Here is a 27,726-nt window from a genome sequence, read left to right on the forward strand (position 1 = left end):
AAGAAGATGACAACAATAGATCTCTCCAAGGCGAGCAGCGCATGCGCTGCGTCGCTAGGTGAGACCTATAAAGACAAAGCATTACTTGACCTCGTCCTGCCATTGTAGTTCTTTTGAGCACAAGTGCATCAAGAGAAAAACTTCTGATGGATACTACTAACTGCCGATTCTCACCTTGTGAATATTCTCCAGCATCTGTCTGAATCTGGTAACTTTAAAACAGTATTCCTGTGTGTGGGTGGTGTCGCGTGGCTCCGCACGGAGTACATTCTGCTCTGGGACTGACGTATGGAGCCACTCATTCGGGCGGTGAGTGCCTTTCCTTCGGCAACCTTGGATGCAGTTCTGGAGCTGCTCTTGGTCTTCAAGAACTCACATTTCATCAGAATTTACTAGTGTGCCAGGAAAAGTGTCACTAGCTATTGCAAAAGGGTTCCAACTGTATTGGGCGGTCTCAAACAGTGAACAATAATAGACCCTCACGTAGTGCCTGGGGTAGGAGCACAACTCCAGGTCCTATGATAACGGCTCCCTGATGAACCCGAAGGCCATATGGGACATTAAGGTCAAGCTTTCAATCACCAAACGCAAGACTCCACACAACATGACCATGGAAGTCATTCCTGTGGTAGATCTTAGTTCATGACCGGTATAAGTCTTCGGATAAGTCCAAGAAAAGCATTAGAAGTGAGTTTGCTCCTGCCACTCTTGGACTCCAGAGGTGACAATGTGTCTCCTGAACTAGATTCTGATCTTCTTGAGAGCTGATTCAGAACTTAGTTCTGGTGCACCCAGAGTTTTCGGGTCAGTTGGTTACTGCACCGTAAGTTGACACCTTAAGAGAGCACATATGGCATATTTTTGGTGCTTTTTGGGCTAATCTCTGTGGTGTGCCTTGAGGCTTCAAGGATCTGCAGGTGTCCAGTCAGACTTCCACCAGCGGGTCCACCCTAAGCATATTTGGTGCCCCTTGAACCTGAATCCTTTTTAGGTCGAGCTGCTGTCCAGCGAAAAGATCTATTGTTATCCGCTAGCTGGGAATGTGGGACAGGCACGCGCAGGTGAATTCACCATGTGTGCGCGCGCACGCTCACCCACGCGCCGTCCACATCTCCTGTTCCAGATTCCCAGCAAGTGGATGGATGGATAACACTCTCTCTCTCTTCCTCTCCTCTCGTCCCGCGGTGGTGGCGGCTGCACTGGGTTGGTAGGCGGCGGGAGCAGGCACCGGCAATGTGCCTCGAGCTCCCTCTGCTTCTCTCCCCAGACTCCTCGCGGCAGCGGTCCAGGCCCAGCAGCAGGCGGGGCTCTCCTTTAGCCCAGGAGCCCCGCTGGGTCACACGCTGGCTCCCACCATGTCACAGGAGCGCGGGGTAGGCTCCCGTCCGCTTCCTGTCTGTGCTGGTGGCCCCGCCCTCAAGCAGGCAGTCCCGCCTGGTTTCCTTTATCAATAAAGCACAGTGTAAAAATGGTAGAGGGGTTCTGTGAAGGGTATGTTTGTCCGTTTTTAATGTCTATCACTGTTGGCAGTCAAGACTGTGACGTTGTTGAGCTGGAAGCATCACATTTGCCTAGCTATAGATTTTCCTTTAGGCTTTGAGGAACTGATTGGCAAGATGTTTGACGAATCATGTACGTTAGCTATTTGAAGATGCGTTTATTGACGTGTTGAACATCCAATGAAACTGTCGGACCTCCGGGAAGAACCAATCGGCGACTCGGGCAGGCGGAATCTGACACTGCCCATGTCAGCGCAGAGTGGGTGAGTCGCTGCTGGTGTTTGTTGTCATCAAGATGGAGTTTCTACTGGGGAACCAGTTTAGTACCCCGGTGGGGCAGTGCATCGGTGAGTTGTGTCAGGGCGGCTTAAGCCGGAGAAGGAGGGTGTGAGGGAGGTGCCGGCCAAGTCTGGTTGGTAAGGAGATTAGGTAAACTACTCATGGTCTGGACCTGCAGCGCTTACAACATGTGTAGTAATTAGTATCTCGGTGGTGTGTATGCAGTACCAAAGGGTTACCAGCTGCTCTGCATTCATGGGTTGATTGCGTATAGTATTTTGAGGGTGCAGCACGTCTTCTTTTGAGTTTGCGGTTAAAACCATGCACTGTAGCATTGAACCTGGAGCAGCAGATTCGAGTGTTTACGTGGAAATAGGATAATCAGACATCCCGGATTTCCAGGGACACCACTTGTTTTTGGAGGACTTCACCGGCACATTTTAATAGATTAAAAACATGTCACAGAGTGCCTCTCTGCTCTTCAATACTGCTGTGTTGCCTCATGATTAGACCCAGTGCAGCAGTATAGCTAACTTCTCATTCTTGTGAGCCAGCAAGAGTCTTGGTGGAAGTGTGAGTATGCCACTTTTAACCCCTTCAGCGCGGCGCGAATTTTCGCGCTGTGCTGAAGGTTCTAATGAGCCTATGGGCTCATGACGGAACGGTTCCGTCATGAGCACAGCTCAACCGACGCTCATGACGGAACCGTTCCGTCATGAGCATGGAAGGGGTTAACTAATGTGCGTGTTGAAATTTTCACCGAACCTATCTTAAACAATTAGTGTATACAGACGTCAACCATACGAATGCACAGACTCGCCTTATTATGTAACACAGCAGTATTTAAGAGGAGTGAAGGAGCGTAAGATGTTTTCTCAGCCAAAACCCAAATTTCAAAGCCTTCTTTGTGCACCATCACATCATGGGTGATAGGGGAGGTAGAGGTGTTATTTAATCTTAAAGCAATGTATTTTTTTGTGTTTTCGCCTTAAGCATGCTTCGTACAATTAATTACTTATACTGATACCGAAAAAGGGGCCTGGATGGGTTTTCTTTTGTGATATGCTTATGGCTAATTAAAAACTCCTATTTCTGATTTATCTTTATCTTCCGAGTGACGCACCTCAGAAATATCTCCGTTTGCCTATCCAGCCTAGGTTTAATCACTTAAGTCTTTATTTTTAATCAATATAATGAAAGACTGCATGTTCCAGGATTCAAAGCAAACCAGACAGTGATTTACTCCGCTGATTTAAAAACAACTTGCAATAGCCTTTCTCATTTCAATAAGCTAGACAAAATATTGTGACGTGGAACAAAATGCAGAGCATCTGATCATTGTCTGTGTAGTCTGTCAGTGAATACCGTCACTAAAGTCTCTCTATAGCCATGAGTGACAAGATATAGCCCTACTTCTATATCTAGGGCCTGTCCCAGTTGTTTGTGCTTGCAATATCGTCTGTAAGTGTGTTAATGCTGTGCTTAGTGTGTGCGTGGAACCCAGTGGTTGTGCACTGCTAATTTAGTAATGTTATATTATTGAAGGTCAATTTGTATGGCGTTACTTATCACCCGTTAGGGTATCAAAGCACTAGTGCAGGAACGTAGGTCAGGCTGAGCTCATATTGGAACAGCAAGGCTTTCAGTATCTTGCAGAAGTTGTGTAGTGAAGGGGCGGTCCTGCAGTGATGAGGACGTTTAATCCAGGTCTTGGTAGAAGAAAGAGCACCCTCCTGACTTGGTTCTGCAGATGCAAGGTACACATGCAAGGGTGAGTTAGGCTGAGCAAAACTCTCTGGTTGGATAGTAGAATTGAAGTCGGTCATTGAGGTTCAGTATTGTGGAGGACTTTGTATTCATGGATGAGCAACTTTAATGGAGAATAGTTAATGTATGGGTAGCCATTAATTTATATATTTTCAAAGCCAACACATTTAAAGAAATTGTCATTGACAATACCAATAGCTCAGACTTTCCTAATGCGAGACCTATTGCATTGCAAATGCTTGTTAGGACTGGGTCTGGCGTAGACCTCTTTTCAGACGCCACTCCCTTCCCTTCCTATTAATAGCAGAGGACGATTCGTAGCCTATTGTGCTGTACAACTCCGAGCAGAATACTTCGCTACCTCGACTGAGGTGTGACTTCCTCAAACTGGCACACAGCCAACAGGCAGTCCCTCCGATTCTCCTAATCATGCACTGTTCACTTAGTGCTACGCACTTTAACTATTTCTAAAATGTTTCACCACATAATAATTCATTTGTTGATAAATTTCTCACATTTATTCAACAATATCTCCAAAATTAATTTTCAGCAGTTGAAATACTTGTTATTGTAAACATCATAACAATTTCCATATCCATCTCAAAGAATCACTGCTAATCTGTCGGGTCTCAAGCTTGAGACCCGACAGATTAGCAGTGATTCTTTGAGATGGACGTAATTTTTCATGGATAAAGACTTTATATCACCACGAAGATAAGCCAACTTGAATTCGACTAACAGAATCGGTTTACATCTACACTAGAACATCTGCAATCGAAAACTAAGAACCGCCCCTGATGAAGGCACCGCGTGTGTGCCGAAATGCATTGGGCCTTACGTCAATAATTTGAAATATGAAATGCAGTAAATGACATGTACAATCGTTATGTACTTATGATTGACTTGCACATATATATGGAAATTGTTATGATGTTTACAATAACAAGTATTTCAACTGCTGAAAATTAATTTTGGAGATATTGTTGAATAAATGTGAGAAATTTATCAACAAATGAATTATTATGTGGTGAAACATTTTAGAAATAGTTAAAGTGCGTAGCACTAAGTGAACAGTGCATGATTAGGTGGGTTATCACTCACCATAACCTTACATTTCAACATTCAGGATTGACTCCCCTGTATAATCATAGCACCATTTTGAACAACTAGTACCATTGGAATATTTTACGTTACACGGAGTGCTCCCCACAACCCCACTTATCAGTCCCTCCGATTCTGACACCCAACCATGCAGTAGGCATCAAACGTTACACTAGCTTTCTGGCACCGCCTGACAGTTGTGATGGGGTGATTATTTCAATAAGCTGAGGATAAATGATATGAAGAACTTCAAGATGCCAGTGGTCTGGATACATCTCCAGACACTAGCCTGTTATCCTCCCGGTCCTGCTACAAAGCAAAATGCCTCCTTTAAAGTTATGCAGAGTCTGATAGAAGTCTTAGATCCACATCTCCCCATTTTGGAGGTCAATACTGTTTTAACTGAGGTACTTCATCCATGTCTGTCCACTACAGTACCCCTACTACCACTTAACAGTGCCTTTACAAACTGTTTTGGGCAAAACAGTGTTCAGGTCCACCCTTTAACAGGCAGGTTGCTTGTCGCCATAGTCCTGCACTGGGACATCAGACGCCAGAGAGATGCCAGTTTAGTACAGTTGTCCACCAGCAAAGTACAGCCTTTTTTTTTTTAAACAATCTTTATTTAGTTTCGGAAAGAACAAAGAAAACCATTTAGAATTAGCAACAGAGCATCATAGTAATTTTATACTCCCCTTTAAAAGGGGGGGGCAATCAAGTAATACAAGTAAAAGAAATAGCTATACAAGTTGTAGTGGAGGCTCACACTTTGCAAAATTCTCAGTCAGGGGGAGCCCTGCTCTGGATCTTCTTGAATCCAACTGGATTACGTGCTTAAACCTCTATATGAGCGCCATGCTGCCCAAACTCTCCCCCATTTACACAGACAACCTCTCCCCAAATATATCTATTTCTTATTCGTCATGCACCAATCAATGTCCCACTCCCACCACTCTCGGGTCCCACAGCCCCCCAAAGGCGTGCAATTTTTTGTTTGGCAACCATAAGACTCTATGACAACCATATCTTAGTGTATTTTGGTGGTGGGTCATCTCCCCAAATATGTAAGACATATGTTCGAGGCATATGAGCTGCAGATCACACACTATGCACAGATTGCCTTCTGGTGTTGGGCCCGGATGTTTGCACTTGTTTTTATCTTGGAAAAGTTTTTGTAAGTCACAAGATAGATGACTCCTCCTGTGGATCATACTGCGCGCATGTGCATCGGCTCCATCTTCAGATTGTTTTTTTCCGCCATCGGGCTCGGATGTGTTTATCGTGCTCCAGTTCGGTACCGTTACCTATACATCTTTCGACGCGCAATCCTTCACCCTTTCTCTGGTATTGTTTCAATCGCGATTACTAGTCGTCGCGTATCTCTTCAGCTTCGAAGTCCTCGATTCCGGTCACCGCTGAAGGCCTTCGGGCCTACCTAGGCCATTACATCTGGCTCATGGAAAAGACTCCTTTTAAAAAGTGTCCTCAATGTGGATCGAAGTTTCCACAAACAGACCTTCATGAGGTGTGTAACCTTTGCCTTTCACCGGAGCACGAGGCCAGAGACTGTCCAGCTTGTGCCTCTTTCCGCTCCAAGAAAATTTGGGATCATCAAGCTCTAATAAGCATAGCTCGCTTGTCGACATCCATCCCCGAAGACATCTTCCAGGAGGGAGTCGATGTGCCAGAGCTGGAGCGGGTCGAAGAAGACTCAGACTCCGAAGACATCACTCCTGGGCAGCGGGTCGTAAGTAGTGAAGTCGACCCAGACCCCCTCCCTCCACCACCGAAAAAGACTTCGGTAACACCTTCACCTTCGGGCCTAGGTACACACCGAGACAAAACTTCTCACGCCACACCTTCAGGCCCGGCAAAGAAGTCCACAAACAAGTCTTCAGTCCACTCTGGATCGAGTCAGCCTGCCGTCTGTGCTGAGAGCCAAACCCCGGCACGCAAAAAGAAACCATCCTCCTCTTCCAGGCAGAGCACTGCCTCCGCATCGACAATCGGCCCCTAGACCTACTAGCACTGACTCCGAAAAAGTCATCAGAACCAAGTAAAAAGCCACTTCCAAAAGATGCTCCACCGTCTAAGCCGAAAAAACCCTCCGAACCGAAAAATCAACCGGTACCGCTCCTTCAGAGACTAATAAATCCCACGCTTCCAAGCCAAAAGCGCATAAATCCACTCCAGATTCGGTGCGACACAAGCCTTCGGAACCGAAAAAAATCGGCGCCAAAAGACCAGCCTCAACCAGAAGAGCTTTTTAAACCGGATCCAACCCAAAAAACTCTGGTGAAAGACCCCAAAATAGGTCAACTGATTCTCAGCTCCAAAAAGAGACCAATGGACATACCTCTACCGGCTCCACCGCCACCAAAGAAGAGAGACATTGCAACATCCCCTCTCAGAATTCCTTTACCGCCTCCCCCTCCACCTCCCCCTCCACACCACTCCCCTACACCATCTCCACTCCCCTCACCATCTCCTCCACCAATGGATGATGATACCTCTAATGACGTGGGCCATGGTACCGACGACGAACCACTAGGGAATCCTAGTCCGCCTTCCACCCCAGACCCATGGGATGATTATAATACACCAGATGTCCCTAATATACCACAAGATGACATCTATCCCTCTAGAACATGGGTACTCACAACCTTTCTCTCGGGGGGCAAATTTACAGTGTGGTTTGTGCCCGAGGGCCGCACTGGTGGGGGCGGGGTCAGAGGGAGGGGGGGGGGGGCTAGAGCAAAAAAAACTGTGACCATGAGGTTGAACACAGGTCCTGCAGCGGACGCCTTCGTCCACTGAGCTACCAGACTCAACACACACACACACACGCCTCTCTCTCTCTCTCTCTCTCTCTCACACACCCTCTGTCTCCCTCCCTCCCTCTGTCTCCCTCCCTCTGTCTCCCTCCCTCTGTCTCCCTCCATCTGTCTGTCTCCCTCCCTCTGTCTGTCTCCCTCCCTCTGTCTGTCTCCCTCCCTCTGCCTGTCTCCCTCCCTCCGTCTCCCTCTGTCTCCCTCCCTCCCTCTGTCTCCTTCTCTCTGTCACCCTCCTCGCTCTCTCTGTCTCCCTCCCTCTGTTCCCTCCCTCCCTCTGTCTCCCCCTCCCTCCCTCAGCCCTTCCCTCTGTCTGTCCCCCCCTCCCTCCCGGTCTCCCTCCCTCTGTCTCCCTCCCTCCCTGTCTCCCTCTCCCTGTCCCTGTCTCCCTTTGTCTCCCTCTGTCTCCTTCCCACTGTCTGTCTCCCTCTGTCTCCCTCCCTCTGTCACCCTCCCTCTGTCACCCTCCTCCCTCTGTCTCTCCCCCCTCCCTCTGTCTCTCCCCCCCTCTCTCTGTCTCCCTCCTTCTCTCGGTCTCTTCTGTCTCCCTCCTCCCTCTGTCTCTCCCTCCCTCTCTCTGTCTCCCTCCTCCCTCTGTCTCTCCCTCCCTCTCTCGGTCTCCCTCTGTCTGCCACCCTCTGTATCCCTCCCTCCCTCTGTCTCCCCCTCCCCCCCCTCCCTCCCTCGGTTTCCCTCCCTCCCTCTGTCTCCCTCTGTCTGCCTCTCTCTCCCTCTGTCTGCCTCTCTCTCCCTCTGTCTCCCTCCCCCCTCTGTCTCCCTCCCTGTCTCCCCCTCCCTCCCTCTGTTTCCCTCCCTCCTTCTGTCTCCCTCCCTCCGTCTCCCTCCCTCTCTCTCTCCCTCCCTCTGTCTGCCTCTCTCTCCCTCTGTCTCCCTCCCCCCTCTGTCTCCCGCCCTCTGTCTCCCGCCCTCCCTCTGTCTCCCTCCCTCCCTCTGTCTCCCTCCCTCTCTCCGTTTCCCTCCCTCCGTCTCCCTCCCTCCCTACGTCTCCCTCCCTCTGCCTCACTCTCCCTCTGTCTCACTCTCCCTCTGTCTCACTCTCCCTCTGTCTCCTTCCCTCTGTCACCCTCCTCCCTCTCCTTATCTCCCTTTTGAAGGAGGCTGGAATACATGTTTAGGTAATGAGAAAGGGTTGAAGGATTATTCTCCAGGAAGTGTTAGCCTTATATCTTGTTTTTAGAAGAGGTGAGTCTCGAGGTATTGAACCTTTTGATACCTCAGTTAGTAATCAGTAAGGAGTGAGCGAGTGCCTCCTCCACCTTTTTTCAGTTTATTCCAGACAAAGAAATGCTTGCAAAGTTCTGATTGTGGTTTTATATCTGTTTATTTGTCCAGTATTCATTGCAGACAATGAAGCTTTCACACAGCCAACACGTGTTTCGCCCCTATGTGGTCATTTGGACCAGGGCTTAGTACAATTTCATATCTGGTCTTAGATTCCAATTTGCATTATACGGGTCCAACTGGTCTCTCAACAACGTAAATCGGTATGCAGTCTGTCTATGGTTGAAATCTGTGTTCATAGTTCTGTTGGGACGTCAAGTATGTCTTGCCATGCCATAAATACTAGACAAATAACAGATATAAAACCACAATCAGAACTTTGCAAGTATTTCTTCGTCTGGAATGAACTGAAAAAAGGGGGAGGAGGCACTCGCTCACTCCTTACTGGCATATATGTTTGGCAGCTCTTGGCACAAGGCATAGTTTCTTGGGAGCAAAACTGTTAGGGAGGACAACAATGCCAGACACACACACACACACACACACACACACACACACACACACACATGCATATTCACACACGCATATTCACACACAGACTCATGTGTGAGGCTCTTAACTGTCTCAAATCTGGATCCAGACCCTCCTCCTCTTAGGTCCTGGGCTGATTCTGCACCCAGTTCATCCATTTCACTACGGCTCCTGCAGTCCCACACTTCGGTGGGTCCATAGTGGCTACTGGTAACGCTCTTCTTTTCTGGCCCATTGTTCAGACACATAATGCGATCAATAGAGCAGGGCCTACATCCAGGCTAATCTCCTTGTGACTTTGCCAGATTGAGGGGCATGTAGCAGACCCTGTAAGCCGAATAGCGTGTGTTTGAATGTTATTATGATGCCCTATCATTTGTTAAGCTGGATTCCACTCCTGCCTGCTTTAACATGCTGTAGTGTGGTCTAGTCCTTCTACTCTTGTAATTATGGGTTCACTCCAAGGGGCTCATCTCTGTATGTTAATTATATACAATAACATGCTTGTATTTGTCCGGCATCCAGTCTTCGAAATTCTTTCTCCATGGTTTCCAATCCAACTCCATCAGTTGGAGCTGAGACACACTGGAGGAACGACTGGCGGGACGTGGGCTCCATACTTGGAATAAAGATACCTTCTTCATGACATCTGCTGCTCCTGACTCTTTTCTGTGTGTACATCTACCTGCTTCACACATGCACAAACCCACTGGATTAGTTACTAGCTTGGCCTTATTTCTGAGAGCTGCCAGTAGTTCCGTAGTTAAATGATGGAGACTACTGGGCTAGAAGAAAAGGATGAAATAAGGTACAGAGATTGAGAGGGTGGAACAGAGAAGAGTGGAGGGGAATGAGGGGTGGTTAAAGGCATAAAGTCAAAAATGAAAAAAGGGACAGCAAGAAAGAATGGGATTGAAGGGAAGGACAGCAAGAGAATGTGTGATAGAGAAGACCGGAGTGGGCTCAGAGACAATTTAATAGAGGGGGGAAAAAGGGAGGAAGCAAAAAAGAATTGGAAATTAGGGGAGTGTTCAGAGAGACAGGGTGGGATAAAGGAGATGGAATTAAACAAAAAGAGAGGTTGAGAGCGAAACAATGTGATAGAGAAGATGGTGGGGACAGAGAGAGAGAATGGAATCAAGGGGAGGACGGGAAGGGGGACAGAGCAAGTTAGGATGGGACAGGTTGATTGTGCCCGAGAGAGGATGGGTGGGGTAAGAGGCATCAACAGAAAAGAGAGAGTAAGGGACATATGAGAGAGGTCAGTGAGTGAGAGAAAGGTGATAGAGAAGATGGTGGGGACAGAGAGAGAGAATGGAATCAAGGGGAGGACGGGAAGGGGGACAGAGCAAGTTAGGATGGGACAGGTTGATTGTGCCCGAGAGAGGATGGGTGGGGGAAGAGGCATCGACAGAAAAGAGAGAGTAAGGGACAGATGAGAGAGGTCAGTGAATAAGAGAAAGGAAGGGAGAGAGGGAGGGATTGCATAGAGAGGAGGGGAGAGACGGTGTGAGCAAGGATGGGACAGAGGGAAAAGCAGAGGGAGGGAGGTAGAAAGAGGAAACAGTGAGAGAAGATGATAAAGAATAGAGTAAAATACAGAGAAGGGGCATGGAAAGGAGAACTGGGAAGAGCAAGAGAGTGGATAAATGAGAGATTGGTGGAAGATGAGCCATGGCTGGAATATATGATAAGGGAGAGGGAAAAGAGAGAAGAAACAAGGAGAGATGGTTAAAGAAAAAATAAAATAACAACAAATAGAAGGAGTGTTCCCAGGACAGGAGGTCCTAGCACGGAGAACGAAGGTTGTGAAAAGAGAAAGTTCTTTCTTTTTTAGTAAACTTTATTAGTTATCCGAATTTGACCTATGTGATTTGCGTCTATAGTGAGTTTGTCACGAATCTGACCCCTTCTTTCACGCTGTTTTCTTGTTCCCTATAGTCGCAAAGCAGGTATATACTTCCCAGGCCTTAACGTACAGACTTATTTTGTTTACAAGTGATTTTATTAATGCCCGTCACAGACGATGACTAATGCATTATGCATGCTGCTTTACTGGGGCAACAGAGAGGAAGGAGTGATTGTGCCTTGACTAGGCTGGTGAAGGGGGGTCTGGATGAATACGGTGGCCCTGAGGGAACTTTTGCCCTCGTGACTTGCACAGGGCAGGAATGAGGGATGTGAAAGGCAGGAGAGACTGTGCAGGTTTGTTTTATGCATGCCCCTTTTGTTACATTGCACAGCCCAGCAAAGCCCACGCAGCCTCCCTGAAACACGGCATTACAAAAAGGGGTTGAACCCATGTAGTCGCGGGGACCTGGGTGTACTGTGGTAAGTGTAAAGGGATCCCCGCAAGGAGAACGTGTTGTGAGAACAACACACAATTACAATAAACAATTTTTAGAAAAAATATAACTCAAAGATAGTCAGATATTGTTATTTATTAAACAATCCTGCGCTTGAATCAATCAAACATGACAATTGACTTCGTAAGTAAGTAAATAGCCCCAAGACAGGGGGAGGGAAAGGAGAAGGGAATGAGGAAGTGCTCGAAAAGCGGTGCAAAATAAGGAAAAGTACACAGAGTCAAAGAAGTAACAATAAATTTTACAAATTCCAAAACACACTTAAAATTAGTCCTAATTAACAAAAAGCCTACACAATTGCGGCATATATTGTGTCAATAGTAACCTAGGGACATTTCAACGGACACAACCATAGTTTGATATAATCAGGGAACTGTGCCGGAGGCCCCAATTTAAGAGAAAAGGTCGTCGACGTTTCGACCCCTATTCGTAGGCTACATTAGGTCCTTTATCGGGGTCTTCATCAGGACAGGTACGGGGGAAGAGGAAGTGAGGTGGGGCAATCTTATCTGTGAAATTGAAAAAACCAAGTCAAATTAATGCACTCATATGAGCTAGAAGTCATCAATAACTCAAGCAGAAAGCTTTATTTCTAAAGATCTAAACTATGGAGTCCGGGCCATGGGAAAGCCTCCAGGACGTGGAAAAATGAGAAAAGGCCAGCAACAAGTCAGGCTCAAACTCATCGATATAAATCATACCTAAAAGAGGTCAATTAAACCAACTTAAACTTAAAACAAACTTACTTCAGCCTAATACATTCAAAACGCTGAAGTGAAATGGAGCGTCCAAGCAGGTACTGTTCCAAATACGACTAGCGGCTCCAACAACACACCAGCTATGAAATAAGATGCAACAGTGTTGTTAAACATTCCCAGTAAGGGGCACGAAACATACGCATTGTGGTCACTAGTTGCACGAATGACTTACATTCACTACAAAAGGACCGATCCACTAGTAGTCTGTGCAATTAGGATGTTGTACTGGAGATCATTCAGCTTCGAAAATAGTCACTGTTAAAAATTACATATTGTTATATGTATTTGTGAAACCATCAGTATATTTATGTACCAATATATAATTCTCAACTCGCCCAACTCAACAAATCATACCTCAAGAAGAAGCCGTTCTATCTCGGTGTCTTAAGGTGATAACCAACGGCGTGTATTCTGTTCGGCAAAAATATCAGGTTGGTTGGCTGAAATGAAACACACCCGCCACGGTGTCAAAAATAGTCGTTTCAAATTTCGAAATGGAATATAACATTTTGTTTTGGGCTTAATTCTGTCACATACCGTCTCAGTAGATCGCCACAGCCAAGAATATTCGGGCCGCTCTACCAGGCAAGCGCGGATGGGTCACAGCATATCAACACAATCCGCGGGAAAACGGGGAAAACCTCCGTGTACCAAAGGGTCCTAAACCATAAACAAATCCCAGGTCAGATAAGGACCAAGATTCAGATGGACTCATACAAATTTTTAGTGACGGGACCAGGGAGGTAACTTACTGGGTCACAAGGAAAAAACGCCACAGTCGAACTCCGCAAACTCCGCTGGCAACTACGCGAGGCAGGAGGGGGAGGAGCCGTTCTAAGACTAAGATAGTCGAAATAGAAGAGTTACTCTGAAAGCGCCACTAGTTGGGCTATGTCACAACAAACAAAATTCGAAAATATGAAGCCTTCATATATTTAAAATTTGTCATAGCACGTGGAGCTACTAGGGCTATATCACAACAGAAATTCAAGAATATTAAGCCTTCATATATTAAAAATCTGTGGTAGCACGTGGAGGTACCGATTATGGTTGAGGCACCCTCGAATTTGGGATTCATTTACAAAAAGGGTTTGTCTGGAACACAGTACTGCCTTGCGTTAGTATGATACACATAATGTTTGTAAAATGCAGTGTACATTCAACAATACAGATGTTACACCCGTGCACCTCTCTAGCATGAGGGTGTAAACAGGGCAACCAGTATTTTCAATAAAAATTGATTCGTGCACCTCCCAAACATGGGGGTGTAGACTAATATAAACACAACTTCAATGGTCTAGCATCAATAACATAGAAACCTTAACTCGGGCACTTACCAAACATGGTGGTGTAAACGAGTACAGTTGGACACTCATCGTAATGCAGCCAATTGTGCTAGACTACTATCAATTTCGTTCAGCCCATTCTTTATTGAGTCTAAGAGGGACATCCATTTGGATTCACGTGTATTAAGGACAGCTTGTAAGTTACCCCCTCTTCTTCCCAAAGACACCTTTTCAATGGCTAACCATTTTAAGTCAGACACAATGTGTCACGGAGCACGTGACAGCAAGTAGTTCATTGGAAGGCAGTTAAATGTGTGTACAACCACCCCAGAATTAACATTTTACACTCTATTTGCACTTTTCTACACCTTTTTGCACTTTTCACACTTTTCTCCCACTTTTGTAGTCCTGGGACTAATTTGTGAAAAAAACAATGTTATATATGTACTGCACCACGGAGCGGTAGGCTAAGTGTTCGTTGCTGACATCAGCTGTGACCTGCAAATCCTGTCAAGGCCCACCCAGCCAGCCCTCTACCCTTCAGACATCATTACATTTATTCATTCTTTAGGTGTACATTCGGGCACAGAATACCTTGGCGCAAATTACAGCCTCCGTCACTGAGTGTGTCTTTGGAATCCAATTTACAGGCTGCCGTAAATAATTGGAATCCAATTTACAGGCTGCCGAAATAAGGAGGGGGGGGGGTCATATGCAAAAATGTTTGCGCGCCTGTTTTGTGTGTGCTAATACCCAACATTTCATTTACTTTTTTTGCGTAATTACTATCTAAGCACTGGCGAGGAGTGCCTGGGTAAAACAGAGCGGGACCAATTTAATACCAAATGGTCAAAAAGTTCTCTTTATATTTAGAACTAAACATTCTTCCTGCTGGAATCTCCCACTACCCCCTCCTTCCTTCACTGTGGTTTTTGCAACCCTTGGAAGCCTGGTACAGTGATGTCAGTGCTTGTTTTTATTGTTTTCGGAGACGAGTGTTTTCATTCTCACCTTTTCCGTGACAGGCGCTGCCCGGCACCCTTTGTTTAATTGTTTCAGCGTAACCATAATGACCACTGATGTGGAGTGCTTAGAATGTCTATGGGACAGGTGTGACATCTCAGCAGGGAAGAAAACGGTGTCTCTACCATTCCATTCACAAGTAGACAACAGGGTGCCCTGCACTGCGGTAAAGGACAGCATAGGATTCCATCCACAGGCGATTAATAGGCAGAGACACTCCTCTCTCCCTCCCTCTGTCACCTCACCTGGTGTGCGTGTGTGTGAGTGTGTCAGTCGGGGCTGAGACAAGACAGCTTCCCGGCCGCACCCGAGTACTTCACAGGTCTTTAAAAGACCACTTACTCGTTAATGAGGCTTTGATATGTTTCACCTCTTGGCGCCCCTGCATCTCTACTTTGACCTTCACTGGATTCGCCCGGCCGCATAGAGCGCTGCTGCCACCGGCAGTGTTTGCGGACACAGGACACTCTTTAAAAAAATAAAAAGACACGAGTAAGATGTGTGCAAGGTCCGCGGGCCGCCAAGGAAGGCTTGCCGGGCCGCGGGCCGTACTATGAGTACCCCTGCCTAGAACTTCCCCTCCAGAGGACACCATGGGTTTCACCTAGCTCATTCATAGAGCTTCATGATACCACGGGGTAGATTTACATACAGACCCGGTGGAGGAGGATTTCTTTAAGGACACATTTGATACATCCCAAAGGTCCACTTCTGTTCTCCCTATGTTAAAAGGGGTAATCAAACATGCACCTGATGTGTTCAAAGATCCTGTTAGGGCTAGGGTTATTAACCCCAAGATTGAAAAAATCTATACAAGTCTGCCCCAGCAGACCCTGTTTACACTAAGGGACAAATACCATTGGATTCTTTAGTAGTCTCCAACGCCAGAAAGAGGGCCAACTCACAAATGTCCGGGGATACTCCAACTCCCGACAAAGAATCAAAGCTCTTGAACGCTTTTGGTAAACATACAGCGTCACAAGCAGCCAATAAATGGCGAATCGCCAACACACAACCGTTATTGGCTAAATACGATAGGGCCCACTATGACTAGCTAGAGACCTTATTGCAAAACCTTCCTGACAAATACAAAACCAAGGCCAACAAACTCATACAGGAGGGTAAACTCCTAACAAACACCTCCATTCATTGCGCTCTAGATGTAGCAGACACCGCCTCCAGAGCTATGAACACAAATGTCCTTCTACGTAGAAATGCATGACTGCGCGTTTCTGGTTCCAAACCAGAAGTGCAAACAACCCTTAACCAGCCTTTTGATCAGCAACACCTATTTGGCCCTGCAGTGGATTTATCTCTAGAAAAGACCCCAACATAGCTTAATCAATGGGAGCCTTTCAATTGCAAGCTCCCAGACGTTCTTTTCGTCGCTCCATCTACAAGGGCACCTCCAGAGGCTATTTCTCTGACAACCCCTCCACGTCCTATAAAAATCCCACCCAGACCTCATTCACCAGAGGTTATCAAAGAGGAGGCTACAGAGGCAATAATAACAAAGGTAGAGGCAAAACCAACAATACTTGCTCTGCCTCCACCCCTACCCAATGACTCCCCCCCCCCCCCCGACCATTCCACTCCTATCGGGGGGAAGATTGATACAATTCCTACCTGTATGGAACAACATCACTACAGACAAGTGGGTGAGACAAATGGTTCCATTAGGTTATTGTCTAGAACTCACCTCTACCCCACCACACATACCACCCAAACGGCGCCCAATGTCACCAGGACATTTAACGTTGCTAAAGCAAGAGGTACCTTCCCTCCTACAAAAACATGCAAAAGAACCAGTTCCCTTGCAGCAACAAAACATAGGGGTTTACTTCCTGCACTTCCTCATCCCCAAAAAGGACGGCTCTCTCGGACCCATTTTGGACCTCGGACCCCTAAACCTAAACATACAATCAGACCATTTTCACATGGTCACACTTCAACAGGTCCTTCCTCTTCTCACACAAGGCAATTTCCTTGCCACCCTAGATCTCAAGGACACCTACTTCCATATTCCCATTTACACCTCTCACAGGAAATATCTCCGGTTTGTAGTGGATGGTCAGCATTACCAATTCAAGGTACTCCCATTCGGAGTCACCACTGCACCCAGAGTGTTCACCAAATGTAATGTCTGGCGGTGGTTGCAGCTAACCTAAGACAGCAAATTCACTTCTTCCCATACCTTGACGAATGGCTCATAAAAGCCAACTCATACAGCCAGTGTGTACATCACACTTACGCTACAATCCAACTACTCCATGTCTTAGGGTTTACCATAAACCTTGCAAAGTCCCACCTACAACCATCCCACATACAGCAGTGCCACAATAAACACCTCAAAAGCACTTGCATATCCCAGTCCTCCCAGGACAGCAAGCATACAAAGCCTCATAACAAAATTTCAACCTCAACACTCTCTTGCACCTCGCGTATTCATGCAGTTGATAGGGATGATGGCCTCTTGCATATTTATAGTACCTCACGCAAGACTCCAGATGCGTCCTCTACAGGAATGCTTAGCACATCAGTGGAACCAGGCTCAAGGTCAGCTTACAGATCTGGTGTTGGCGGACGGCCGCACACATCGTTCTCTGCAATGGTGGAACACCCAATACCTTTCCAAGGGGCGACTGTTCATCGAGCCCGTTCCACAGATTGAGCTAACAGCAGATGCATCGCTCTCTGGCTGGGGAGCTCATCTATTACATCACACCATACAGGGCAAGTGGACGCCTCAACAAAGGTTACTCCACATCAATCACCTGGAGTTACTAGCCATATTTCTGGCGTTAAAGTAATTGCAGAAACAAATATCAGGTAATGCTGTCCTAGTCCGCACCAACAACATGACCGCAATGTACTACATACAGAAACAGGCAGGCGGGACACACTCCCTACAGCTCTCAACTAGCACAAATCATATTGAGATGGGCTATTCCCCGGACATTTTTCTCCTAGCCCAACATGTTCCAGGAGTCCAGAACAACCTAGCAGATCTGTTAAATCGTCAGACCCAACAGTTTTACGAGTGGGAACTTCATCCGTAAGTTCTTCAACCGTTTTTCCAAATCTGTGGACAACCAGAGATAGATCTCTTCGCCACAAAAAAAACGCCAAATGCCCAAGCTTTGCCGCCAGATATCTACACCCACTGTCCAAAGGCAATGCAATATGGATGAATTGGTCAGGCAGACTTGCGTACGCTTTTCTGCCTCTCCCACTCATTCCACTGATGGTGCACAAACTGCAGCAACATCCACTGACACTCATCCTAGTTGCTCCAACATGGGCCAGACAACCGTGGTACACAACATTGCTGGAACGATCAGTAGTCCCGCACCAAAAACGACACCTCTCCCCACGCCTCTTAACACAGAACCATGTAAAGATCAGGCATCCGCACCCAGCACAGCTCAACCTAGCGATCTGGATCCTGAAGTCTTAGTTTGGTTACCTTAACCTTCCCCCTGACTGTATGAACGTTATCAGAGAGGCTAGATGCCCCACCACTAGAGTTTGCTATGCAGCCAAGTGGAAAAGATTTGTGACATACTGTAAAAACATCAATCCTCTAGATGGGTCTATTCAACACATCATATCATATGTTATCTACTACATCTTCAAAGGTGTAATCTAGCACACACATCTATTAGGTTACACCTCGCTGCCTACTTACAGAATAGGCAACAGTAATCACTATTCAGAGTACCTGCCATCAAAGCATTTATGGAAGGTCTCAAAAGAATAATTCCTCCCAGGGTACCACCCTCACCTGTGTGGAATTTGAACATTGTTCTCAAGTCTAATAGGCCTTCCATTCAAACCTCTGCATACATGTGAGTTATAATTTCTTACATGGAAAGTCACTTTCCTTATGGCCATTGCTTCCCTTACAAGATTCAGTGAGCTACAAGCACTCACTATTCAAGAACCATTTTTACAACTCAAACATAGCAAAGTGGTTCTCAAAACCAATCCAAAATTCCTCCCTAAGGTTATTTCTCCCTTTCACCTCAATCAGTCTCTGGAGTTGCCAGTGTTCTTCTCGCAACCACAGTCGCAGAAAGAGCTCTTCATACGCTAACTAAAAAGAGCACTCCTTTATTACATTGAAAGAACAAAACCTTTTTGCAAAACAACTTTTTGTGTCCTTACCACCAAGAAGGCAACCCCATATCAAAATCTGGAATTGCACAGTGGATTGTCAAATGTATACAAATTTGCTATCACAAAGCAAAACGTACATTATCCATTCCTCCTAAATCCCACTCTACCCGCAAGATAGGGGCTTCAATAGCATTTCTATGGAACATTCCCTTCTGTAGTAGGGGATCTCTGTGTATAGTCATAATCTAGTAAATAGTCCCGCCCATGTGCGTGGACCCCGGAGCAATCAAAAATAATCTCTTACAGTGTCGAAAAATGCAGAACTGCACAGACACTTAAGAGAGAATTTAAAGACAGATAATGCAGCCTATAAAAGCTACACTGTCCAGTACTTCAACTAGAAATTCCACCACAAAATCCACAAAACCGCAACGCCTGTATAGATTTCCCTTGCTTTAACAGCAAACACCCTCTGGAATGATAGAGAGGAGAACCTGGACAGACAAGCCCCATAGGCTGCCATTATGTGGCTCAGCATAGGATACTGTGCCTTTAAGAGAACCTTCCAGAACTTCACAGTATCCCAGAATGCACTGCAGGTCCCATTTAGTTTCAGTTCTTTATTCCGGCTCCTGCAAGCAGGACCCTGGAGCATTGAGCTCTCCCTTTTCAAGGGTTTACTGGTGTTTTTTCTTTTTCCACTGTAATTTCGATTTGAGTGCTTCTAAAGTACTTTAGTGCTGTTCTTCTTGGTTTTTGCTCCTTTTTGATGTCAAATATGCCTGCATTATTTGACAAATGCCCGGAGTGCTCCAGGAAGAAGGCAAAATCAGATTCCCATGAGGTGTGTATCCTCTGCCTTCCCTCTTCCCACATCCCTGAGGAGTGTGAGATTTGTCAAGGCTTCTCTGGCAGGACCCTGAAGGAAAGACAGAAGATCAGGCTTCAGGGCCTCGAGGAAAGAAGGCTGAAGGCGCAAGGTGGGTCTGGAGGGGCTTCTTCTGCCCATGCTGAGGCCTCTGGGGGCTCCCCAGGGGCAGGAAGACCAGCAAACGTTCCCATTCTCCGTCGGGGTCGGTGGCACTGACCACGACGTCGAGAGGGATGACTACGGTCTGTTCCCCGTCTCCCCAGGGCTCTGGGTCGAAGAAACGTCGACGGTCGACGTCGAGGGAGTTACACAGGCCGCCGTCGAAGTCTCCTTTGACGGTTTCGTCGGCGTCGAGTGATCGGCGTCGACAGGCCTGGCGTCGGCGCTCGCCGTCGAGGCGACACCGCCGTTTGCCATCGGCGAAGAGGAAGCGATCGTCGAGGGTATCCTCGTCGTCGAGGCCGACGTCGAGGCGGAAGAGGTCGCCGTCGAGGCGGAAGAGGTCGCCGTCGAGGCGGAAGAGGTCGCCGTCGAGGCGGTCGAGGTTGTCGTCGAGGCATAAGAGGTCGTCGTCGAGACGCAAGAGGTCATCGTCGAGGCGGACGAGATCGACGTCGAGGCATGGAAGACTGAGCTCGACGTCGAGGGGCCTACGCTCGCAGTCTGGTCACCGTTCTTTGACGTCGAGGAATCGTGGTGAGAGGCCTGATGCTGTGGGGGGCTCTCCACAGTCCGGATCTGGAAAGGAAGGCGAGCCACCGGGATCGGTGTACTCCGAGGTGTATACTCCTAAGAGGAATGTTACACCCCCGCCTCCGTTGCCGAGGGGTCTCCCTCCGAGGGCGCCGACCCCTCCTCCGTTGCCTCCTCTGCCTCCACTTCCACCGGTGCCTCGGCCTCATGTGCCAGAGAGGCCGCCCCCGGTTCCACCGAGGTCGGTCTCTTTGCCCAGGCTTCCGACCCCTCCCAAAGGGACTCCTAAGCCTCAGGTCCCGTCCAAGCCTAAGACGCCTGCCCCGGGGAAACTGGCAGAGCGTCCCAGACCTAGGAGATCACGGTCACGCTCCGGACGGAGAGGAAGATCAAGGAGTAGACACAGGTCCTCCACTAGATCTAGGCATCACCATAGGAGGCGAAGATCAAGGTCCTGTACGGACTCCTCTAAGACGCGCTCCTATTCACCTACCTTATCGGACTCCCCGGAGACAAGGGTGTCTACGGTAGACGACATCAGCACGTTCCAGGAGGTTCTCCTGAGGGGAGCTGCGAAATTGGGTATCACGATGACGGCTCCTACACCTACGACGTCCGTGATATTCGAGACACTTCACAAGAAGCATCTGTCTCGCCCTCTGCTGCCATTGGTGCCAGGACTGGTCGAACCTGCGGAGGAGCTGTTCCTTACGCCTGCGGTGGTAAAGGCCGCTCCCTCCCGACTTCTGAAGAAGTACAGGGCACCGGATTCGGACCCGGCCTTCCTGCGGAAGGACCCAGTGCCCGACTCTGTGATAGTGACGGCAGCCAGGAAGTTACACTCTCCCTCCCCGTCCTCCACCGTGCCGCCTGATAAAGAGAGCCGTTGGATTGACTCGGCTGGAAGGAAGGCTTGTGGGACTTCTTCCATGACTATGAAAGCCTCCAGCGATTCGGCATTGCTGGGGCGGTTCGTCTGTGCACTGTGGGATTCTCTGGAACAGTTCGCGGACCTTCTGCCACGCGACAGGAGGGAGGACTTCCAAGAAATAGTTAAGGAAGGGATGCTGGTTTCAAACCAGGTCATCAGCGCCGCGGCGGATATCTCACTGTTGGCGGCCCATGGTTACTGTCACGGGGTCAACCAGCGCCGCCATGCTTGGCTCAGACTTATATCACTCAAGCCTGAAGCACAACAGTGGGTGGCCAATCTGCCCTTTTCCGGAGAAACGCTGTTCGGAAAACATGCCGATGATGAAATGGCCCGCATGAAGGCTGAGGCGGAGACCCTGACGGCTGTGGGCTTGGAGAAGCCCAAAGAAAAGAAGCCCTACCGCCCGTTCCAGAGACGGTTCGGTTCGCAGGGGAAAGGACGAGGACAGTCTTCGGGACAACAGCAGCAACAACAACAGCAGCAGTTCCGGAGACCCTTTCAAAAACGCCAGAGGGGTAGAGGTGGACAGCAGTCCTCTACTGTGAACAAAGGCCCAGCCGGGTCTCGACCCTGAGCGGTTACTTCCCCTTCATCCGTTACCCGCTCCGGTGGGGGGGAAGCGTTCAATTTTTCCTGGCAGAGTGGAGAAAAATTACTCAGGACAAGTGGGTGCTGAATATTGTTTGTAATGGATACAGTCTTCGGTTCACCAGCCCGCCTCCATCGATTCCTCCGGTCAGCTCGCGGTATCAACTACGCGAGCTCCAGGCGGAGGCCGACATCCTGTTAAGGAAAAGGGCGATAGAAGACGTACCTCTGTCTCAAAGAGGAAGAGGTCTGTACTCCCGGTTCTTTCTGGTCCGCAAGAAGGACAAGAACGAGTTCAGGCCTATTCTAGACTTGCGACAGGCAAACAAGTGGATTCGCAGAGAAAAGTTTTGCATGCTGTTGTTACATCAGATTTATCCTCAGCTGCAACAGGGGGACTGGTTGTGTGCCATAGACCTACAGGATGCATACTTCCATGTGCCCATTGCACACAAACACAGGAAGTTCCTGCGATTTCAAGTCGGCACCAATCACTATCAGTACACTGTACTTCCGTTCGGGCTGAAGTCTGCGCCCAGGACTTTCTCGAAGTGCATGGCAGTGGTAGCGGCACACCTGCGGAAGAACAAGGTGTTTGTCTACCCGTACCTGGACGACTGGTTGATCAAGGCCTCCTCCTTCTCGGAAGCTCAAGCGCACTTCCAGAAGACGTGCGTTCTATTGAACAAGCTGGGGTTGCACATCAACATGTCCAAGTCTGTGCCGACTCCGGTCCAGTGCATTCAGTACTTGGGAGCCTCCATCAATACGCTGTCAGCAAGCGTGTCTCCTTCGGAGGAGCGACGATTATCACTCCTTCGGCAGGCTCAGGCTCTCATGACCACTCCATCCACGACAGTGAGGATGGTGTCTTCTCTACTGGGATCGATGGCCTCTTGCATCTTCCTAACGCCACATGCGCGACTGCACATGAGACCGCGTGCAGGAGTGCTTGGAAGATCAGTGGGACCAGAGGAGAGGATCTTGGGACGACCAGATACGACTGTCTCTTCAGTCTCTGAAGTGGTGGTGTTCAGCGGAGAATCTCCTGAGAGGGGTTCCATTCCACAAGGACATTCCCACACAGACTATCGTGACGGATGCTTCTCTCCAGGGATGGGGAGCGCACTCCGGAGACTTACAGATTCAAGGGACGTGGTCCCCGACTGAGTCCACGTACCACATCAATTTCCTGGAACTCAGAGCTGTTCACTTGGCACTGAAGGCTTTTTACCCGTCCTTCCAGACCAACTCTCTGCTTGTACAGACGGACAATACGACCAGGATGTATTACCTCAACAAGCAGGGGGGCTCGAGATCGCGCACTCTGTCGCAGGAGGCGCAAGCGATCTGGCACTGGCTTCTGGCCCGAGGACCGACGATAACGGCTACCCATCTGCCAGGTGTGCAGAATGTTCAGGCAGACGAACTGAGCAGACTGATTCAGGAAAACCACGAATGGTTCATGAACGACGAAGTACTAGAAGAAGTCTTCGCAAGGTGGGGAACTCCAGACGTAGATCTGTTCGCCACCGCCGAAAACAGCAAATGCCGTGACTTCGCCTCCAGGTACTACCAGCCGGGGACGCTGGGGAATGCGTTATGGATCGATTGGTCGAACAGCTTTCTGTACGCTTTTCCACCCATTCCCCTGATTCCGACGGTTCTCATCAAGCTGTCCCAGTCCAGGGCCCGGATGATACTGATTGCCCCGGAATGGCCCAGACAGTGGTGGTTCACGGACCTGCTTCACCGGTCTCTCCTTCCTCACATGAAGCTGCCGTGCAGGCCGGACCTTCTCACGAAGTTCGGGGGGCGGATGTTGCACCCCAACCTCTCGTCTTTGAGTTTGGCGGCATGGCTCCTGAGATAGTGCAATATGGCCATCTGAATCTCCCAGAGGATTGCATGGACATACTGAAGGAGGCTAAGCGACCTTCCACTAGGACTTCTTATGCTTACAAGTGGAAGAGGTTTTGCATCTGGTGCAAGTCCAAGAACTATGACCCTACGACATGCAAGGAGGATGTTATCCTTCCATATCTGCTACATCTGGCGCAGTCTGGCCTGAATGTCCATTCCATTAAGGTTCATCTGGCTGCTTTGACTGCCTACAGGAAATGCCCTTCACAGACTTCCTTCTTCCAGATCCCTGTGATCAAAGACTTTCTGGAAGGCTTGAAGAAAGTATTCCCTCCTGTCAGGCTTCCTTCGCCTTCCTGGGAATTGAATGTGGTGCTGTCCAGATTGATGAAGGAGCCTTTTGAACCTATCCATAAGGCTTTGTTGCAGCACCTGTCCTGGAAGGCGGCGTTCCTCGTGGCCATTACATCGGCCCGCCGGGTGAGTGAAATTCAGGCGCTGTGTTGCCATGAACCTTATACTGTATTTCATGCTGCTAAGGTTGTTATGCGTACTCACCCTAAATTTCTTCCCAAGGTTATTTCTGATTTTCATGTCAACCAGACTATAACTTTGCCTACGTTTTTTCAGAATCCTTCGTCTCCAGCGGAAAGGTCTTTACATTCCCTGGATGTTAGGAGGGTGTTGACATTTTATCTGGATAAAACCAAAGATATTCGTAGGTCAGACCAATTGTTTATCAATTATGGATCAGTCAGGACGGGTCTTGCTACCTCTAAACAGTCCATCTCGAGGTGGATTGTGTCCTGCACACAATTGTGTTACCACAAGGCTAATAAGACCTTAGGGAGCAAACCGAAGGCTCATTCCACCAGGGGCAAAGCTGCCACGACGGCTTTGCTTCGTAATGTTCCCATTGCAGAAATCTGCAAGGCGGCCACTTGGAAGTCGGTCCATACCTTTGCTAAGCATTACTGCCTGGACACTGATGCCAGGGCAGACGCTCAGGTTGGGCAGGCTTCGCTGCGAAATCTGTTCGCACAATAGTGGTGTTATTTCTCGTTCTCCACCGCCGCTTTGGTGTGGGGATGGGCTTGCCATTCTATTCACTAGATTATGACTATACACAGAGATCCCCTACTACAGAAGGAGTAGTTTCTGTCCTGTAACTCCAGTTCTGTAGTAGGGGTATCTCTGTTATAGTCATAAGCGCCCGCCCTCCTCCCCGGTGGAGAGAGATATTCATGTAAGGAATGCTACAGGTCTGGCGTGTTACGCCTTCAAAAAGAACTGAAACTAAATGGGACCTGCAGTGCATTCTGGGATACTGTGAAGTTCTGGAAGGTTCTCTTAAAGGCACAGTATCCTATGCTGAGCCACATAATGGCAGCCTATGGGGCTTGTCTGTCCAGGTTCTCCTCTCTATCATTCCAGATGGTGTTTGCTGTTAAAGCAAGGGAAATCTGTACAGGCTTTGCTGTTTTGTGGATTTTGTGGTGGAATTTCTAGTTGAAGTACTGGACAGTGTAGCTTTTATAGGCTGCATTATCTGTCTTTAAATTCTCTCTTAAGTGTCTGTGCAGTTCTGCATTTTTCGACACTGTAAGATTATTTTTGATTGCTCCGGGGTCCACGCACATGGGCGGGACTATTCACTAGATTCTGACTATAACAGAGATACAGTAATAACAATTGGAGAGAGAGGGAAACACAGGGACACTCTCAGTCCCCCGGGTCTATATATGTTAAACAACAAAAGAGTGTCAAGCTAAATGTAAGCACTAGAACAGAGAATGAAGGAATCCGCTTAATTTATTCACACTTGGAAATCATTAGGGATTTTGTAAGAAGCCCTCACTCACCACCCTGGGTGGTGACATGCTTCATCATCGGGCCCACCAGGAGTAGCCGAATGCCACCCTGGTGTGCTACAACGCCAGATTACTGCGGAGCTGGTTTTGTGACAGTGGTGTGAAAAAAGTGGTGATTAAAATTGTCAAGGAACTGTCCCACGGTACATAAAAATAGCAATAATGTGTTAGTCCAAACTGCAGCCAATCAGGTCTGAGGACGATGAGGAGAAGGATGTTACCCAACAAGAGGAACAATATGTGCAAGTTCCTATGGCAACATTTCCAGTATCTCTATTTTCCAACCTCCAGCATATGCTGGACGATTACAATAGAAGATTTCCTCCGACACCTCAGGGTACACCATGCCATGCTACACCTGAGACGACAGAGCCTACTCAACTTCAGCAATCTTCAGAGCAGACTGCTCATCCACAACGGCCCGTCCTGCTATCCCCACAAATTCACAACAAGATGCGGAGGATGAGGCAGAGTCGGACAGAGAGGAAGGGGAAGTTGCCCAGGATACTGATGATGACCAGGATCCAAATATGGCGGAATTCGATGATTATCGAATGCAGACGCCCTCTCCTCAGCAGGCAGACGCCGGTGATTCACCTCCGGTTGACATCGCTAGTTTCCATGTATTGATGAATAAAGCGGCGGACCGCTTTAAATTACCGAGAGCACAGCGACAGGAAGACTGCTTACTCTATGATTTTAAAAACCAACCTTATAAACAGGTCCACACCATACCTATTATCGAATTTGTGTGGAAGGAGGGTATAAAGATCATGCACGCTCCTAACTCTTTGCCTGCTCAACTCCCTCGCCTGGAGAAGAAATATAAGGCCCCAACTGGTTCCCCCGCTTATTTGCTCTCGCATCCTAAGCCGGATTCAGTGGTGACCCAGGCAGCGCAACGACGATCACGTAACCCTGCTACTCCCATCACTGCTCCACCTGATAGAGAGGGTCGACGTTTGGATGCGATTGGGAACAAATTTTCATCCATGGCGTCTACATCAGTCCGTGCCGCAAATGCATTGGCCATTTTAGGTCGTTTCGACCGGCAAATGTGGTCGGATGTTTCTGCGCTAGTTTCGCTGATACCGGAGGCGTCCAGAGCGGAGGCGCAACAGATCCTTCAGGATGGCATGAGGGCATCAGAAGAGATGATTGACTGTGCGATAGATGTGGCGAGCACTGGTTTTCATATCCTTGCCAGTGCTGCGGCGCTCCGACGTCAGGGTTGGCTTAAATCCACATCATTTCGACAAGAGGTCCAGTCGAAGATACTCGACATGCCATATGACGGTGAGTCTCTCTTCGGCTCTCACATCGATGAGGCACTTGAATCAATAAAGAAAGACACAGATACGGCAAAGTCGCTTGGATCCTTGCAATTCAAAAAGCAGCCCTTTCGTGGTGCACGTGGACGAGGCTCATCTTCAACCACTTTGAGGAGGACAGACTCAGTACCGCCAGTACAATCAAGGAAACCAGCGTTACTCCAACCAGCAGTCTAATCGTCAGCAGCAGTCAAAGCCCTATAGAGGAAAACCTAATTATAGGGGCTCCAACAACAAACGTCAATGACTTTCAGGTTACGCAAAGAGTTGGAGGGAGAATCTCGCAGTTTTATTCCCAATGGTCTATGATAACATCGGACCAATGGGTATTAGACATTGTACACAAGGGTCATGCCTTGGAGTTCACAGAGTTTCCTCCAAATTCTCCTCCATCAGGCCCGCCACCTCCCCATCTCGAGGAATTGCACCATCAGGTTCGTCTTCTGGTAGAAAAGGGTGCAGTCGAAGTGGTTCCTGTATCTCAGCGAGGGAAAGGTTTCTACTCACGGTTTTTCCTCATTATCAAGAAGACGGGAGAGTGGCGGCCCATTCTGGATTTAAGAGCTCTCAATTTATTTCTAAAACAACAATCTTTCCGCATGCTGACGCTATCGGAAGTCTTGCGACTTTTCTGCAGCGGAGATTTCCTAACAACAATAGACCTGCAAGACGCCTATTTTCATGTGCCAATACTCCATCGGCATCGCCAGTTTCTGAGGTTCAAAGTGGGGCACATGCACTACCAGTTCAAGGTACTACCTTTTGGCCTACGA

The 27,726-nt window shown here is 48.2% G+C and overlaps 1 protein-coding gene and 1 long non-coding RNA gene across 2 annotated transcripts in view; both read right to left on the reverse strand.

Annotated features, from left to right (window-relative positions):
* Nucleotides 1-27,726, reverse strand: part of POP5 (POP5 ribonuclease P/MRP subunit) — a 124,375-nt gene that overhangs the window by 34,484 nt on the left and 62,165 nt on the right. The window lies entirely within an intron of this gene.
* LOC144792591 (uncharacterized) lies at nt 11,772-13,034 on the reverse strand. The gene is made up of 5 exons (XR_013602585.1): nt 12,912-13,034; nt 12,729-12,814; nt 12,547-12,629; nt 12,363-12,454; nt 11,772-12,125 (listed from the first exon to the last, which is right to left on the reverse strand). It is a non-coding gene; the product is annotated as an uncharacterized LOC144792591 (long non-coding RNA).

The sequence above is a fragment of the Lissotriton helveticus genome, chromosome 11 (assembly GCF_964261635.1).
Source record: "Lissotriton helveticus chromosome 11, aLisHel1.1, whole genome shotgun sequence".
Taxonomy (NCBI): domain Eukaryota; kingdom Metazoa; phylum Chordata; class Amphibia; order Caudata; family Salamandridae; genus Lissotriton; species Lissotriton helveticus.